Below are 17,995 nucleotides of genomic sequence, written 5' to 3' on the forward strand. Positions count from 1 at the left end.
AATAGTCGCAAGCCTGTGCACCATCCCCCACCTCCCAATGCCATTTTCTGAGGGACACCCGCAGAATCAGGCATGTGCAGGGACGCTGAGGTCTTGCCAGACCTCTTCTGAGCCATGTTCAAGAAGTCTCCTGCACACACCGAACCTTTTTGCCCTTCACTCTCTGACTTGTCCCAAGGCCCGAGCATTGTCAGTAATCCAAGCAGGGCTCTCCTTTCAGTTGTCCAGCTAAGTGGATCTTCATCTCTGCCCATCCAAAAACCCAACACCCATGCAGCATCTTGAGATCTCCATCATACGGCTCTGCATAGCTGCTTGTAGCCAAGGTCACTGTGATGATATGCTTCAGGCAAGATTGCACATAATGTTGTGCATGACCTCTGACCACTAGGTGGCATTATAAACCCATCACATGACCCTGTGATCTGGGAGTTGGGAGTAGGTCATGCTGGGAGATAGATGTATTTGCAGCAGTTTCACAATAGTTGTTTACTGTTAGGCGTTCATTATTTAATTTATCACAGTTATCTTATCATGCAGTTTTTCTACAATAAATTAATTTAAACTACATGTTCTGTAGTTCATCATTCACTTCAGCCAATCTACAGAACATGACAGTCACCGTCAGCTTTCAAGTAAAGTCTAAAAGCTTTTCTCCTCCCTCCCTCCCATCATACACACTATCCCACTCCCCACAATTATTGATGCCTCGCCCCCACCGCCACATGAATCACTTTTGGTCATCGTTCAACCCTCTCCATCACCTTCCATTGCATGCAGGTTAATGCAGGTTAATGTTGAAGTCCCCTATCTTTCCGAGCAACCCACCCTGTTATAATGCCCCACAATCCTTATCCTGCCAATGCCCAGAATCTGCATCACATTTCACATACCCTTCATCAACCCTCAGCACCCCTTCACTCAACATCCCTGCCCATTCTCCCACCCTGCCAGCTCCCACTGCCGCTTTTAATTACAACCATCCCATCCTATCACTGGTACCCTCAGTATGCCCACTAGGATTCTCCATTGACTCCACTGATTCTTCCCTCTGAACCCCCTCCCCCTTTTCCTCCCATGCCCATCAACATCTCAAGATGCTCCTCCCATGCCCATTATCATCTGCATCACGCTCCTGCCCACTGTCCCACCTGTAAGCAAGCATGGCCCTCCCCATTCTCCACTCGATACCTGATCACCCATTCCATGACCCCTGCCGCATCTCTCCACTCTCCCGAGCACCCCCAACCTGCCCATCTCTCCATTCCTTTCCTCCCCATCTAATCACCACTACCTCCCGCAAAGCACAGGCTATCACCGTGACATGCTACTACCCCCCACAGCACAGATCATCACTGTGACACGCTACCACCCCCACAGTGTGGACTATCACTGCAACACACGACCACACACCCCCCCCCCCTCCACAGTACAGACTGTCACCGCAACATGCCACCTCCCCAACAGCATAGACCGTAACTGCAACAGTCTACCTTACAAAGGTAATTTCAATGTTATTAGTTCATACTAAAGCATGAGAAAATTGTTGGCAACAGGAGGTAAGACAGAATTGCAATCATACATCAGTCTATAACACAGAATTGCTCCATTACAAGCACTAATCTAAAATGTAACAAAGTTTTTTTTTCATCTCACATTGCTATGATTTCCCACAATAAAATCCTGAAAACCCAACCCAAAAATGGGAACCTTGGGAGCAACGTGGGAATTTGTTACAGACGAGAAAGAGGTGTTATTTTATTTGTGGTCTTGCGCTGCTGCAGGAGTAGAGGCTACAAGGGGGAGAACTGATTGGTTGGTAGTGGGTGAGTTGTTTTCTCCACTTTTAAGTGACATTAAAGAAAGGTAAGAGTTCTAGCTTTTTCAATAATAACGTAAATAATTTTCTAACTGGCATAAATTTAAGGTAAGAGTCTTTATCTAAAAGTGTGACCATGGAGCTCAGTCCCTTGTTTTTCATGGCCTGAAGTGTGTGGGAATTACTATGAAGTCTGGGTGACCACATTTGCAGGAAGTGCCATCAATTTGACAAGTTTGAGACTTGGGTTTCGGAGCTTGAGCATCGGCTGTAGGCAACTGCGAGGTTTTGAGGTTTGTGGATAGATCATTTTTAGGCATGGTCATCGCACAGCTTAAGTAAGTGCAGTCAGAGAGGGAAGGGGTGACCACCAGTCAGAAGAATGGGGGCAGACAGGTCGTCAGGAAAGCCCCAGAGTGCATCTCCCTCAATAATCATTTTTCTGTGTTGGAAAACGGTGGGAGTGGCGATTTCCTCTGGGAATGCAGCCAGGCCCCAGTTGACAGTGCTGTGGGTGGCTCAGCCGCACAAGGGGAGGAGGAGTAAGAGTGGAAGAGCAATTGTGGTGGGACACTCAATAGTAAAGGGTGCAGTTAGACATTTCTGCAGCCACTCACGTAACTCCAGGATATGTGTTGCCTCCCTGGTGCCAGGGTCAGGGGCATCACTGAGCAACTGCAGGGATTTCTGAAGGGGCAGGGTGAACAGCCAGAGGTCGTGGTTCACATTGGTACCAACAACACAGGTAGAAAGAGGGCTGAGGGCCTGCAGCAAGAATTTAGGCAGCATGGCAGCAGATTGAAAAGAAGGGCCTCAAAAGTTGTAATCTCTTTTTTACTCCTCGTACCATTGCCAGTGAGTATAGGAATAGGAGGATAATGCAGACCCATGTGTTGCTGAAGAGATGGTGCAGAAGGGAAGATTTATTTTCCTGGATTGCTGAAATGGTTTCTGGGGAAGGTGGGACCTGTACAAGTTGGAAGGATTGCACCTGAACTGGAATGGGAACAATATCCTTTGGAGAAAGTTTGCTAGTGCTGTTGGGGGAGAGGGGTGAAAAGAACAGCAGGGAGTGATGCACAGCCAAATATAGAAGAAAAACCAGGTCAGTCTGAAAGGCAGAGTGAAGAGAAACATGTTACAGCACAAGGAAATATGGCAAGCCGGGGGGGGGGGGGGGGGGGGGGGGGGGCATGTATTTTAATGCAAGCAGTCTTACGGTTAGGCCGATGAATTAGAGTCATAGAATTCTACAGCACAGAAAAGGCCCTTCAGCTCATCACATCAGCGCCAGTCAAAAGCAACCACCTAGTTATTCTAATCCCATTTTCCAGCACTTGCCTTGGCATTGCAAGTGCACATCTTAATATTTATTAAATGTTAGGAGCATCTCTGCCTCGACCATTCATCCCAATCATGTCCCCACTCAGTCTCCTCTTCTCCAAGGAAAACAGTCTATCCAATCACTCTTCATAACTAAAACTCTCCAGCCCACGCAACAACCTGGTAAATCTCCTCTGCACCATTTCCGGTGATATCACATCCCTCCTATGATGTGGATTCCAGAACTACATACAATACTGCCAGGGTCGGCTCAAGGCACCGGCAACTCGGGCAGTCGCCCGGGGCGCCATGTGCTAGGGGGCGCCAGAGACTCGGGTCCCGCGCATGCGCAGTTGGGCCTGGTTGCCAACCAGCGCCATGCCGCGGTGGCCGCCCTCCCCCGCGGTGGCTGCCCTCCCCAGGGCGCCCCCCCCCGGTCCGACCCGCTCGGTCCGACCCCCGCTCGGTCCGCTCCCCCCCTCGGGTCCGCTCCACCCCCTCGGGTCCGCCCCCCCCCCCGCCCCCCCCCCCCCCCCCCCCCCCCCCCCCCCCCCCCGCCCCCCACCACCCGCCCCCCCCCCCCCCCCCTTCTCGGGTCCGCCCCCCCTCGGGTCCGCCCGCCCAGCCTCCTCGCCCCCCCGGGCCCCCCCTCCCCCTCGGGCCCCCCCTCGGCCCCACCCCCGCCCCCCCCCCCCAGGCCCCCCTCGGCCCCGCCCCCCCCCTCGCCCCACCACTCGCCCCCACCCCCTCGGCCCCGCCCCCCCTCGGCCCCCCCCCCCTCGCCCCTCCCCCCCTCGGCCCCGCCCCCCCCCAAGGACGCCGAAGTTCAGCTTGCCCGGGGCGCCAGCAACCCTAGGGCCGGCGCTGAATACTGCTGCAGCCTAACCAACATTTCATACAGTTTCAGCATAACCACCTTACTGTTAAACTCTATGCCTCGACTAATAAAAGCAAGTGTAACATGTGCCTTCTTAACCGCTTTAACTACCTGCTCTGCTACCTTAAGGGTGAGTGTACATGCACTCCAAGGTCCCTCTGATCCTTGGTGCTTCTCACCACGTTAACTTTCACAGCATTTTCTGTTTTTATTTCAGACTTTTAGCAGCCACAGTATTTCACTTTTATATGTCCTATTTTTGTCTTAATTTAACAGTGCACTCAGTCAATGAGATAAAAGGTCGGTTCACCAACTTCAAATAGTTCACTACATAATATAATCAAGTCAAGGATATCACGTGTGATCTTACTTAACTCTTGTTTATATCTGAGATTTTGACCTGAATTTAAGGCATCAAGTGTGTGCACCCAGTGGCTCTGGAAGCAGGCATGCAATGCACACCCAGCCCTGATCATCCCCGGAATGTAATTTCACGCTGCTGGCATGAAACGTGAGCTGGGAAAGACGGAGCACCGCTAGGGAGAGTGGGTAGAGGAGGGCCATCGAGAAAAGGAAGAGTGTGGACTGGCACTTCTGTTGTGCTACCTCAGGGGGGCAGACGCCGAGTTGCTGTCTCAGTGGCTGCTGACCCATGAAAAATAAATAGTGATGGAAAAAAATACAAAAAGTGTCTGGGCAGCATATTTCAACACAAATCCCAGTCCCCAAGCAACTTTTAAAATTTTATTTCAGCCCTGACATTTCATTCCACCCTGAATTGAGGTACCCCTCTGAGGTAGAGAATTGCAAAGATTTACAACCCTTTGAGAGAAGAAATCCCTCCTTGTCTCAGTCTTAAGCAATCGGCCCCTTATCTAAAAATGTGCCCCCATGTTTAGGATTTCCGACCTGCGGAAACAGTCTCTCAGAGCCGACTTTACTAGTCAGTTTCTGTTGCTTAATGCATTGGAAGACAATTTTTTCATATATCGTTCATTTTGATGTGCAATAGACTGAGTTCAGGCAGGATCTACCAGTCGCGTTACTCCCAAAAAAACAGCGCGGCACATTGCGACGGGTAAATGCTGGGGTCCCACTTGCAGGATCTCCCTGATCTCGTGAGAAGTCACAATGTGAACTCCACCCATTGTGGGCAAATACTGCATGTTAGAGTGAGACAGCTAGTCTCACTCAAATATGAGCTCCCAAGATCGAATTAAGGCGTTGGATCTAACTCCCTCACCTTGGAGACCTTGGGTGAGCACCATTCAAGTGCTGGTCTCCTCAAAGGGATAGCAGATGGAATGGCCATCCTGGGGGTCTTTCAGGGGATTGGAGGCCTCCAGGTACTTGCCTCTGGGCAGGGTGGTACACTAGCACTGATGGTCCCACTTGGGGCACCTTGGTACTGCTAGTCTGCCACCCTGGTAGTGCCAGCCTGGCACTGCCAAGGTGCACTGATTGCACTGCGAAGGTGCCAGGTTGGCACAGTCCAGGTGCCAAGCTGACATTTTTTGCATAGCAGTGATCTGGCCTGGGTGTACCCTGCACTTGTCTGGGGAACTTTCAGGGCCCCCTTTATAATGACTTGGGGCTTGTGGAGGGTTCAGAGGTCACGTTGGGGGCTCGAGAGATCGGGATGCCATTTACAAATGGCGACCCGATCTCGGCCTGCACTGAGGAGTTCCAGCGAGCAAAGCACCTGGTGGCGTTGCGTGCTGTCATGGGGGGTCGCTTTTAGCAGGAAGATAAGGTCCTGCCAGCCAGAAGGGCTGGTAAATTACACATTGTCATTTCACACAGTGGTAATTTTCTTAAAAGTATTTTCCAATGCTTCACCTTCTCTTTTGTCATCTCTGGTTGTAAAACATGCCATTATGCCTTTGAAAATTCACAGTCACGTGCGCTGATATGGGAATACAGGTGATGGCTCTTAATGTGTGTCAAAAGGTGGTGGATTGGGTATGGACAACATCATCTAGATCAGCAACACAGTGACAGTGCATGATCAATGCTCCGTGGTCACATTCTTTCCAAAGAAAGATTTCTCTGTAATTATCCAAGCTTGTTTTTGATTCAATGATTAGCTTTACGAGATCAGTGTTTGTGTACACCGCAAAGACATCTCGGAGCTGGAATGTATCTCAAAGTGTGTCGAACAATAGAATGCAGCACAATATGTTCTCCAAATCTCAAGCTTAAAACACTGTCTGCAGAAATTAACCAAGAGCTTAAGGTTTCACACCTAAAAAACATATTTCATATTTTCACCCTCTGTCATCATTGTGAAGTTCTTGAGAGAAGGAACAGTAAAATTCAGTAAGAAGCAGAAATGTTCTATGTGCTTTTTAAGCATAGGCCAGGACATCAGAGCCCCTCCTGTCTGATGGGATATTACAGTCCTGCCAAAGTAAATGGCAATTTCAATGGCCCGTCCTATCCAATGGAGAGGAGACACACCACACCTCTGAGGTAAAGTAAAGTTGCCACAGTCCCAGATGACCATAGGCTGCTTTCCCCTTTGAGGGGCAGAGCTGACTGGTGGTGATTTAACCTGAGGATCACCAAACCTCAGGCGAGGGGCAAGGTTGAGAAGGCAGAGCCTTCATGAATAACCTCCCTCTACTGCCACATGGATATGCAGCCTCAAATGCAGGATGTACATCTCAGTACAAGACAAGTATTTTTTGCAACTCCTCAGATACTTTAGCACCCTGAGACTACATGTAGCAAAAACAGGGCTACATTCAGGCTTGGGCTGTAAAGTAGCAAATAATATTGGCACTAACAGTGCCAGGCAATAGGGAGTTACAACATGAAAGAAGCTAATCATTTATCCATGACATTCAGACTTCACCATTACTGCAATGAATGATTGAATCAGCTAATCATGATCAACAACCAGGAGTTGATCAGAAAATTAACTGAACCAGTAGGTGGTTTAGCACAATGGGCTAAACAGGTGGTTTGTGATACAGAACAAGGCCAGCAGCACAGTTCAATTCCCATAACAGCCTCCCCAAACAGGTGGCAGAATGTGGCGACTAGGGGCTTTTCACAGTAACTTCATTGAAGCCTACTTGTGACAATGAGCTATTGTTATTATTTAAAATACTATGGATACAGAGCCCGTTACGACCTCTTTGTGCAGTCAAACTGCTGCCTCACAACAGCCCAGCAGGAATTTGCAGAGGGTGATCCCATTATAATGTTTACAAAAGGAATTTCAAGGTTAATAGTTCACATAGAAGCAATTAATGAAAAAATGGCAACAACAGGAAGTAATTCACTTAAACAGAAAATGAAAAAGCATTGTGAGAACACAGGACAGAGAGCTGATATTTCCATTACAGACAATGCTGAAATGCTACAAGTCATTATTTCTGTCTAGCTCTGAACAATAGTGTGATATTTTACATGAAAAATCTTATAACGTAAAGAAAATAAATTCATGCTCATGTATTATTACTAGGGAAAAGTCAAAAAATAATGAATTAAACTTGGTAGCACTTACATTTGTCAATTCGCACTTCATAATGGCAAAGATGTTGCTTTTTGCAAATTCTTCATTCACCTTTGCAATTGTAATATCTATTGCTGTCTTAATTTCTGAAAAGGTAGAACTTGCGCATGGAATTCCTGAATCGAAAAACAAAGGGTTTTAAGGATGAATACATATGACCATTAGCCATTTGAGTTAACACCCAATGATCAGAACAACAAACAATACAACAAAACCATTCCTTAGCACATTACAATACTTGCCAGAACAGTGAAGGATCTGGGCTGCAGCAAAGATGAAGAGAATGACGTTCATTTTGCCTCTATGCATGGGGAGGTGGACACTGGATTCTGTTCCTCTCGCTGCCTGTTCTCTGCTTCTACTCAATCTTTATATACATCAGACCATGCTAAGCAATGGCACACATTATAAAACAATGACGTAATCTGACCACAATCATTGCATTAACTTCACTTCCTTCATTACCAGCTTGTCCAAAGTATCATTGGATGCAGCAATTTGTTTTGTAAGGAATGATGTGTGTCAATTTCCAGTTTCATAATCAATATACTCCAGATTCTAAATTATTTTGGTAATTTATTTATATATTTATGATTAAATGCAATGGAATAAAGAAGTACATTTGAATCTTGTTTTTGCAAGACCAGAAAGCTATTAGGAGCCACAGGTGAAATTGACCATTGCAAGAGCCTGGGCTAATGCACTGTTGCTTGACCAAGGGGAGTCCCTGGGGAGTTAATGGGCGCGATTCTCCGCTCCCCAGGCCGTGTGGGAGAATCGCGTTTTGCGACACGCCGTTCGGAGAATCGCCGCTCGCCGTTTCTCATGGCGACCGGCGATTCTCCGGCACAAATGGCCTGATGATCCCGACCTGTTGACGCCGGCGGCAACCACACCTGGTCGCTGCTGGCGTGAACAGCGCGCGACAAGTAACTGTGGGGCCTGTGGGGGGCGGAGAGAAGAACGAACACCATGGGCATGCTCGTGCGGGGACTGGCCCACGATCGGTGCCCACCGATTGTCGGGCTGGCATCTCTAAGAGACACACTCTTTCCCCTCCACCGCCCCGCAAGATCAAGCACCCACGTCTTGCGGGGCAGTGGAGGGGAAGACGGCAACCACGCATGTGCCACCGGCCCGTCGTTCTCAGGGGGGGGGGGGGAATAGGGGGCGAGGAGTTTTTCACGGCGACCGGCGATTCTCCGGCCTAGATGGCCTGACGATCCCCACCTGTTCACGCCAGCGGCAACCACACCTGGTCGCTGCCGGCATGAACAGCGCGCGACAGGTAAGTGTGGGGCCTGTGGGGGGGCGGAGAGAAGAATGAGCACCACGGGTGTGCTCGTGAGGGGACTGGCCCACAATCGGTGCCCACTCTTTCCCCTCCACTGGGGGGGGGGGGGAGAACAGGGGGCGAGGAGTGGCCTCCAACGCCGGTGTGAAACACTCTGGGTTTCACGCCGGCGTCGGCCGTTGGGGAGAATTTCGCCCAATGTGTTTTCAGCCTGGGGAGATGATGTCATTTATGGGTGGAGCTAAGGCATTCAGACATTTTTGAGAAAACTTAAGTTGAGTTGTGAGCTAGCTATCTTTTAGACCGCAATTAAAGTCTTTTGCTCTCACAGCAGGAGAGCTTAAAAAAATAGTATTTAAAGCTGAGCAGACTGACCTCAGGACAAGGAGAAGCTGAAACAAACCAGCTGAAACAGTTTTTTGAAGTTATCCAGCCAGAGTCTGCAGGGGTTCGAACAATACCCAAATATGTTCTGTGCCACTGGGTTGTAGGATGGATTGAGAACTGTATGTTTTTTCTTTTCTTGTTGTTTAATTGGGAACAGAGATAGTAATTCAGGGTATTGTATTTATTAGTACTGTTTGGGCAGCACAGTAGCACAGTGGTTAGCACCGTGGCTTCACAGCACCAGGGTCCCAGTTTCAACTCCCGGCTTGGGGTCACTGTCTGTGCAAAGATGTATTTTTATTTTTATGACAAAAGTTAATAATTTCACTTTCCTCTCTTGTACTCCATCTTCCATCTTTTTTTAAACATACTTTTATTGCAAAAAATATTTTTTCATTATTACAAAATAAATCCACATTAATCAACAAACACATACAGATACAGTACATGAATATCGCCTTCAAAAAATTAACAACCACACTAACCATCCCCCCCCTCTCCCCGCCCCCCATAACTAACCACAAACTAATAACTCCCCCTAACAGCTGACGGTGATCCCTGAAAAAGGAAATGATTGGGTGCCAATTCAAGTAGAACCTTTCTACCAACTTTCTCATGGTATATTTGGCCTTCTCTGAACATAGGAATTCCATTAGATCACCCAACCAGGCTGAGGTATTGGGTGGAGTAGGAGATCTCCACCCCAGCAGAACCCCCCTCCTGGCTGTCAATGAGGCAAAGGAGAGGACATCCTCCTTTACCCCTGTCTGAAGAACTGGCAAGTCTGAAACCTCAAAAATAGCTACCAGCGGACAAGGCTCCAGCTCAATATTAAGATTCCTTGACATGGTGCTGAAGAAGGAGACCTGGAAGGTTACAAATTCAGGACATGATCAGAACATGTGGGTATGATTAACCTGCCGTCGAGAACAATATTCGTTCCTATCCTCCACCCCCATGATAAAAACACTCATCCTTGTCTTGGTCAGATACAGCCTATACACCAGCATGACATCAATCAAGCTTAGGCCAGCACAGGAGGAGGTTGAGTTGACCCTGTGAAGAGCCTTCCTCCACACCCCTCTTTCAAAAACCAAACATAGCTCACGCTCGTATTTCCTCCTCATCTCAACCAACAGAGCCTTCTCCGCCAACAGGATTGGGCCATAAATTTCCAAAAACCTTCCATCACCCACCTCGGCAAGAGATAAAACCCTATTCGGGGGGAGAGTGAATGGGGCCAAGGAATACTAAGAGATTTCCTACACCGGAAATTACACACCTGAAAATACATGAATAAATTATTATTTTTAAAAAATAAATATTTTGTATTGAATTTTACATTTGTACACTATACAGGAGATGATTGAAATGGTTATTATTTACAATTTACATGTTTTTCCATTTTAGTCACCCCCATTCCCCCCTCCCCTTTTCTGCTCTTTGAGCTCCGCCATAAATGTTATAATCAATTGTTCATCTCGTTTTTGTTCCAATGGCTTTGTGGGGTCCCTCTGGCCCCCTTTTCGATCTTTCCGTCCTGGTATTTCCCTGGGTTCCTCCCTTGCTCCCCTCCCCTTGTTCCTTTGTGAGGCCCTGTTGGTTCCTGTTGGGCACCCCGCCCATCTCCCTTTCTATCCATTTTTGGCTTCAAGCAGGTCTTGGAACAGGCTGATGAATGGCCCCCACACTTCCGTCCGACCCTTGGATGGTGTACTTGATCTTCTCCAGATGGATAAAGTCTGACAGGTCTGCCAGCCAGTCTACAGTTGTGGGTGGTGCTGATGATTGCCAGCTGAGCATGATTCTCCAGTGGGTGATTAAGGAAGCAAAAGCAAGGGGATCGGCCCTCTTCCCCATATGACGTTCTGGCTGGTCTGATACCCCAAATGCTGCCACTATCGGGCATGTCTCCACCCTCACCCCCACAACCTTGGACATTGCCTCAAAGAAGGCTGTCCAGAACCCGACAAGTCTGGGGCAGGCCCAGAACATGTGGACCTGGTTGGCCAGGGCTCCCTGGTACCATTCACACTTGTCCCCCACCTCCGGGAAGAACCTGCTCATTCGGGTTCTGGTTAGGTGTGCTCTGTGCACCACTTTAAACTGCACGAAGCTTACTTTTCCAATGGTATTAAAAATGAAACTTATTTCAAAATACACATCTCATGAAAATTCTCAATTGCTAAAAATTCAGAAAAGTTAAAAATTTGATTCCTCAATACTTTGACATAGTACCAAATGTTTAATCAATACTAAGTTATATTTGAATTACCTATATATATGTATCTATGGAATGCTTCACACTAACTGACATTTTCTTTTAAAGATATAAGTAAAGCACTCACAATGCAATGTGCACACTATCAAAGGGATGTCAGTAACAATTATAACTAGATTAACAAACAAGGATATTTTTAATGCTGCAAGATTGCATATTAAACAATTAATACAAAACCATGAAATAGATTCCATTCTATTTTGATTTGTCACTCTGCAAGCTTCCTTTCTGATTCAATGGGGTTGGTCTTCAACAACATTCTTGCTGGCTATTGAGAAGTAACCAGTCATTGATAGGAATCTTCCTGCTTGTCATTCCTGGTTTAAGGCAATCATTGGATAATCTCAAAGTCGTGCAATATTGCCATTACGTGCTGAGGTATCAACACATAATCAGTGTATGCAGTCATCCTAATAATAGATATCAATAGGGAGTTGAATATGATCCTTTCCCAGGGCTCGAAAATGTGCAGTGTTGTAACTAACAGATACTGGTAGTAAAACCAAAACATCTGTTTCCATGCCATTACCAACACCATGGTCAATGCTTTTGTTTCCTCTAAAAGCAGAAAGCCTGTCCCACCGCGTCTCCTGTCTCCCGATCCGAGGCCTTGCACAGAAAGTTTTTGCCTTGTAAACGTTCGGTAGTTCCAGTCGCTCCTTTAATTCATCCAAGGTTGCAAGTCTGCCCCCGGTGTGGAAATCCCTAATCGCTAGCGTCTCCCCATCCTGTTTCTGTTTCTATCTCTGAAAGGTGGTCTCTAGTACGGATGGTGAGAATCTGTGGTTAGCGCAGATGGGGGTCATGGTGGACACCTTGGTTAAGCCTAAGTGTTGTCTCACCTGGTTGCAAGTTTTTAGCGTTGCCACCACTACTGGTCTGGATTTATGCTTTGCTGGCTGGGATGGGCATGCTGTCATGGCGAGAGCTCGGAGGGTCGTTCCTGTGCGGGAGGACTCCTCCATCCTCACTCATTCCGTGCTCGGTTCCTTTATCCATCCCCTCGCCCTCTCGCTGCAGCTATCCAGTGGTAGTATTTGATTCTTCCATCCTCCTCCGCCGCCACCCCCCCCCCCCCCTCCCGTACAAAAATAATCATTTTATCTATTCTTTGGAAAGAGGAATTGGGATGAAGATCAGTATGGATCTGAGCAGGAAGAGGAACCTTGGCAGTAGGTTTATCTTGATCGTCAGTACCCTCCCTGCCCAGGGAAAGTAGGAGTGCATCCCATCTCTGCAAGTCCTTTTTAACTTCCTCCGCCAGACTTGTCAGATTCCACTTGTGTATCTGTGTCCAATCGTGTTAATGGCTATTTTGTATGGTAGAACTTCCAGCTCAGTCCCACCCCCATTTGGGTTCACCGGGAATACCTCACTTTAGGGCAGGTTGAGTTTGTAGCCTGAGAAGGCCCCAAACTCTTCCAGGAGTTCAGGATTTCCTGCCATTCAGCCATTCTGCTGGTCCTCTGTGACCACTTCTGGTGTACAGTTCTCCAGTCTTTTGCCCAGGATGTTTGCAAGTATTTTCGCATCCACGGTAAGCAGCGGAATGGGTCTATATGATCCGCATTCCGTCGGCTCTTTGTCTTCTTTTTGGTATCAGCGATATGGTGATCTGTGTTAGCCGAGGAGGCAATGTTCCCTTTGCTAACGAGTCTGTGAACATCACCCCTATGTGCGAGGCAAGAGCTGGTGCAAAATTCTTATAGAAGTCCGCGGGGAACCCATTGGGTCCCGGCAACTTCCCCGCCTGCATGGAGTTGATGCTCTCCATGACTTAATCCAGTCAAACTGGTGCTTTCAGGTCACTCTGTCTATCGTCTCCCCCCCCCCCCCCCCCTTTCAGGGGGCTCAGAGGTACAGTCTCCGGTAGAAGTCCTAAAATGCTTGGACCTTTTTCAGTTTGGCTACCAGTCCATCTCTGCTGCCCTTTACCTGGGCTATCTACTTTGTTGCTGCCAGCTTTCTCAGCTGGTGAGCCAACAGATGGCTAGCCTTCTCTACGTGTTCATAAAATATCCCCCGTGTCTGGCGGAGTTGGTGTCCTCCCTTCCTAGTGGATAGCGGGTTAAAGTCCATTTGTAGCTTTTTCCTCTCCTCCAGAAGCTCGACAGTCGGGTTCTCGGAGTATCTTCTGTCACAGTTGGGGTCTCGGAGTATCTTCTGTCGACCTCCAGGATGGAGTTGATCAGTTTCTGCCTAGCTTCCTCTCTTCCCTATCTTCCCGTGAACAAAGAACAAAGAATAAAGAACAATACTGCACAGGAACAGGACTTTCGGCCCTCCAAGCCTGCGCCTACCATGGTACCTGCCTAAACTAAAATCATCTGTATTTATCGAGTCTGTATCCTCCCATTCCCACCCTATTCATATATTTGTCTAGATGCCCCTTAAATGCTGATATCGTACCTGCTCTCACCACCTCCCCAGGCAGCGCGTTCCATATATTTACCACCCTCTGTGCAAAAAACTTGCCTCACACATCTGTTCTAAACTATTCCCCATGCACTTTAAACCTATGTCCCCTAATACTTGAATCTACTACCCTCGGAAAGAGCGTCTGATTATACACTCTGTCCATGCCACTCATCATCTTGTAGACCTCTATCAGGTCGCCATTCAACCTCTGTCGTTCTAGTGAGGACAGGCCGAGTTTATCTAACCTCTCCTCATAGCTAATGCCCTCCATAACAGGCAACATCTTAGTAAACCGCTTCTGTACCCTCTCCAAAGCATCCACATCCTTCTGGTAGTGTGGCAACCAGAATTGTGCACAATATTCAAAATGAGGCCAAACTAAAATCCTGTACAGCTGCAACATGACTTGCCAATATATATTCAATGTGCTGACTGATGAAGGCCAGCATGCTGTTTGCCTTCTTGACACCTTATCCACATGCGTTGCCACTTTCAGTGATCAGTGGACATGCACGCCCAGAACTCTGCCTGTCAGTACTTGCAAGAGTTCTACCATTTATTGTGTAATTTCTACATGCATTGGACCTTCCAAAGTGCATGACCTCACACTTGTCCGGATTTAAACTCCATCTGCTATTTCTCTGCCCAAGACTCCAACCAGTTTATATCCTGCTGTATCCTCTGACAATCCTTATCACTATCTGCAACTCCACCAATTTTTTATGTCGTCTGCAGACCAGCTATATTTTCTTCCAAATCATTTATATACACCATGAACAACAAAGGCTCCAGATCTGATCCCTATGGAACACCGCTAGTCGCAGCCTTCCATTCAGAAAAGCACTTTTCCACCATTACCCTGTCTTCTGTGCCCAAGTCAGTTTTAGAACATAGAACATAGAACAGTACAGCACAGAACAGGCCCTTCGGCCCTCAATGTTGTGCCGAGCCATGATCACCCTACTCAAACCCACCCTATACCCGTAACCCAATAACCCCCCCCCCTTACTTTTATTAGGACACTACGGGCAATTTATCATGGCCAATCTACCTAACCTGCACATCTTTGGACTGTGGGAGGAAACCGGAGCACCCGGAGGAAACCCACGCACACAGGGGGAGGACGTGCAGACTCCACACAGACAGTGACCCAGCCGGGAATCAAACCTGGGACCCTGGAGCTGTGAAGCATTTATGCTAACCACCATGCTACCCTGCTGCCCCAATTTTGTATCCAACTTGTCAGTTCCCCTCTGATCCCATGTGACTTCACCTTTTGTACCAGTCTACCATGAGGTACCTTGTCAAAGGCTTTACTGAAGTCCATGTATGCAACATCTACTGCCTTTCTCTCATGTATCACCTTTGTTACTTCATCAAAAAACTCGATCAAATTAGTGAGGCATGACCTCCCCTTCAGAAAACCATACTGTCCATCACTAATAAGTCCATTTGTTTCCAAATGTGAGTAAATCTTATCTCTAAGAATCTTTTCCAATAATTTCCTTCTCACTGATGTAAGGTTTACTGGCCTATAATTTCCTGGATTATCCCCGCTGCCCTTCTTAAACAATGGGACAACATTGGCTACTCTCCAGTCCTCTGGTACTTCACCTGTAGACAATGAGGATACAAAGATTGCTGTTCAGGCCCCAGGTTGTTCTCCCTTGCCTTCCTCAGTATTCTGGGGTAGGTCCCATCAGGCCCTGGGGACGTATCTACTTTAATGCTTTTTAAAACGCCCAACACCTCCTCTTTATTAATATCAACATGACTCATAATATCGACACACTGTACCCTTATTCACCAAGTCCTTCTCTTTGGTGAATAGTTGCCGACTGGGCTATAGTCTGTCCGTGGGCAGCACGGCAGCATAGTGGTTAGCACAATTGCTTCACAGCTCCAGGGTCCTAGGTTCGATTCCCGGCTTGGGTCACTGCCTGTGCGGAGTCTGCACGTTCTCCCCGTGGGTGCGTGGGTTTCCTCCGGGAGCTCCGGTTTCCTCCCACAGTCCAAAGATGTGCAGGTTAAGTGGATTGGGCATGATAAATTGCCCCTTAGTGTCCAAAATTGCCCTTAGTGTTGGGTGGGGTTACTGGGTTATGGGGATAGAGTGGAGGTGTGGGCTTGGGTTGGGTGCTCTTTCCAAGAGCCGGTGCAGACTCGATGGGCCGAATGGCCTCTTTCTGCGCTGTAAATTCTATCTTAATCACCGCCTTTAGTGCCTCTCAGAACGTGGAATGTGAGAATTCCCCATACTGATTGTTAGTAATGTATTTGCCTTTGGCCTGTGAGGCAGACAGCATTGTCCGATTCACCTCCCATCCAGGCTTTGCCCTCTTCCAGACCCTTCCGTCAGGCAGACGATACAGAAGTCTGAAGACCCACACATCCAGACATAGGAACAGCTTCTCCCCCACAGCTACTAGACTCCTCAACGACTGTCCCTTGGACTGATCTGTTATCTGTAAGAACACTATTCTAGACGCCCTATGCTGCTCTTGTTTGGCCCTTGTTTCGGACTGTAACCAATCACTATTTGTTGATGTAACATTGGCAATGTACTCTGTCGATTATTCTTTTGTCTACTATGTACGTACTGTGTACGTTCCATTGGCCGCAGAAAAATACTTTTCACTGTACTTCGGTACATGTGACAATAAATATCAATCAATCAATAAATCAATTTCTGGCAGAAGACCTTGTCAGCCAAGAGGTCCATGTCCAACCTCGTGGGACGTTGGATACAGAGATGACTATCACGGCGTATTCACCTCTTACTATTTCTGGAAGCACCAATTTCCCCACTGCAAAGAATTTGATACATACATATTAGACACATAGAAGATCGGAGCAGGAGGAGGCCTTTTGGCTTTTCGAGCCTGCTCCACCATTCATCACGATGATGGCTGATCATCCAACTCAATAGCCTAATCCTGCTTACTCCCCATAGCCTTTGATCCCATTCTCCCCAAGTGCTATATCTAGCAACCTCTTGAATATATTCAATGTTTCAGCATCAGCTTCTTCCTGTGTGAATTTCACAGGCTCACCACTCTTTGTGCGAAGAAATGTCTCCTTTTGATAAGGTTCCCCATGGTAGGCTATTGCAGAAAATACAGAGGCATGGGATTCAGGGTGATTTAGCAGTTTGGATCAGAAATTGGCTAGCTGATAGAAGACAAAGAGTGGTGGTTGATGGGAAATGCTCTGACTGGTGTCCAGTTACTAGTGGTGTGCCACAAGGATCTGTTTTGGGGCCGTTGCTGTTTGTCATTTTTGTAAATGACATGGAGGAGGGCGTAGAAGGATGGGTGAGTAAATTTGCAGATGACACTAAAGTTGGTGGAGTTGTGGACAGTGCAGAAGGATGTTACAAGTTACAGAGGGACATAGATAAACTGCAGAGCTGAGCTGACAGGTGGCAAATGGAGTTTAATGCAGAAAAGTGTGAGGTGATTCATTTTGGAAGGAATAACAGAAAGGCAGAGTACTGGGCTAATGGTAAGATTCTTGGTAGTGTGGACGAGCAGAGAGATCTCGGTGTCCATGTCCATAGATCCCTGAAAGTTGCCACCCAGGTTGAGAGGGTTGTTAAGGCGTACGGTGTGTTAGCTTTTATTGGTAAAGGAATTGAGTTTCGGAGCCATGAGGTCATGTTGCAATTGTACAAAACTCTGGTGCGGCCGCATTTGGAGTATGGTGTGCAGTTCTGGTCGCCACATTATAGGAAGGATGTGGAAGCATTGGAAAGGTACAGAGGAGATTTACCAGGATGTTGTCTGGTATGGAGGGAAGATCATATGAGGAAAGGCTGAAAGACTTGAGGCTTTTTTCGTTAGAGAGAAGAAGGTTAAGAGGGGACTTAATTGAGGCATACAAGATGATCAGAGGATTAGATAGGGTGGACATCGAGAGCCTTTTTCCTCGGATGGTGATGTCCAGCACGAGAGGACATAGCTTTAAATTGAGGGGGGATAGATATAGGACAGATGTCAGAGGTAGGTTCTTTACTCAGAGAGTAGTAAGGGCGTGGAATGCCCTGCCTGCAACAGTAGTGGACTCGCCAACAC

This window comes from Scyliorhinus canicula, chromosome 2 (genome assembly GCF_902713615.1).
Source record: "Scyliorhinus canicula chromosome 2, sScyCan1.1, whole genome shotgun sequence".
Classification (NCBI taxonomy): Eukaryota; Metazoa; Chordata; class Chondrichthyes; order Carcharhiniformes; family Scyliorhinidae; genus Scyliorhinus; species Scyliorhinus canicula.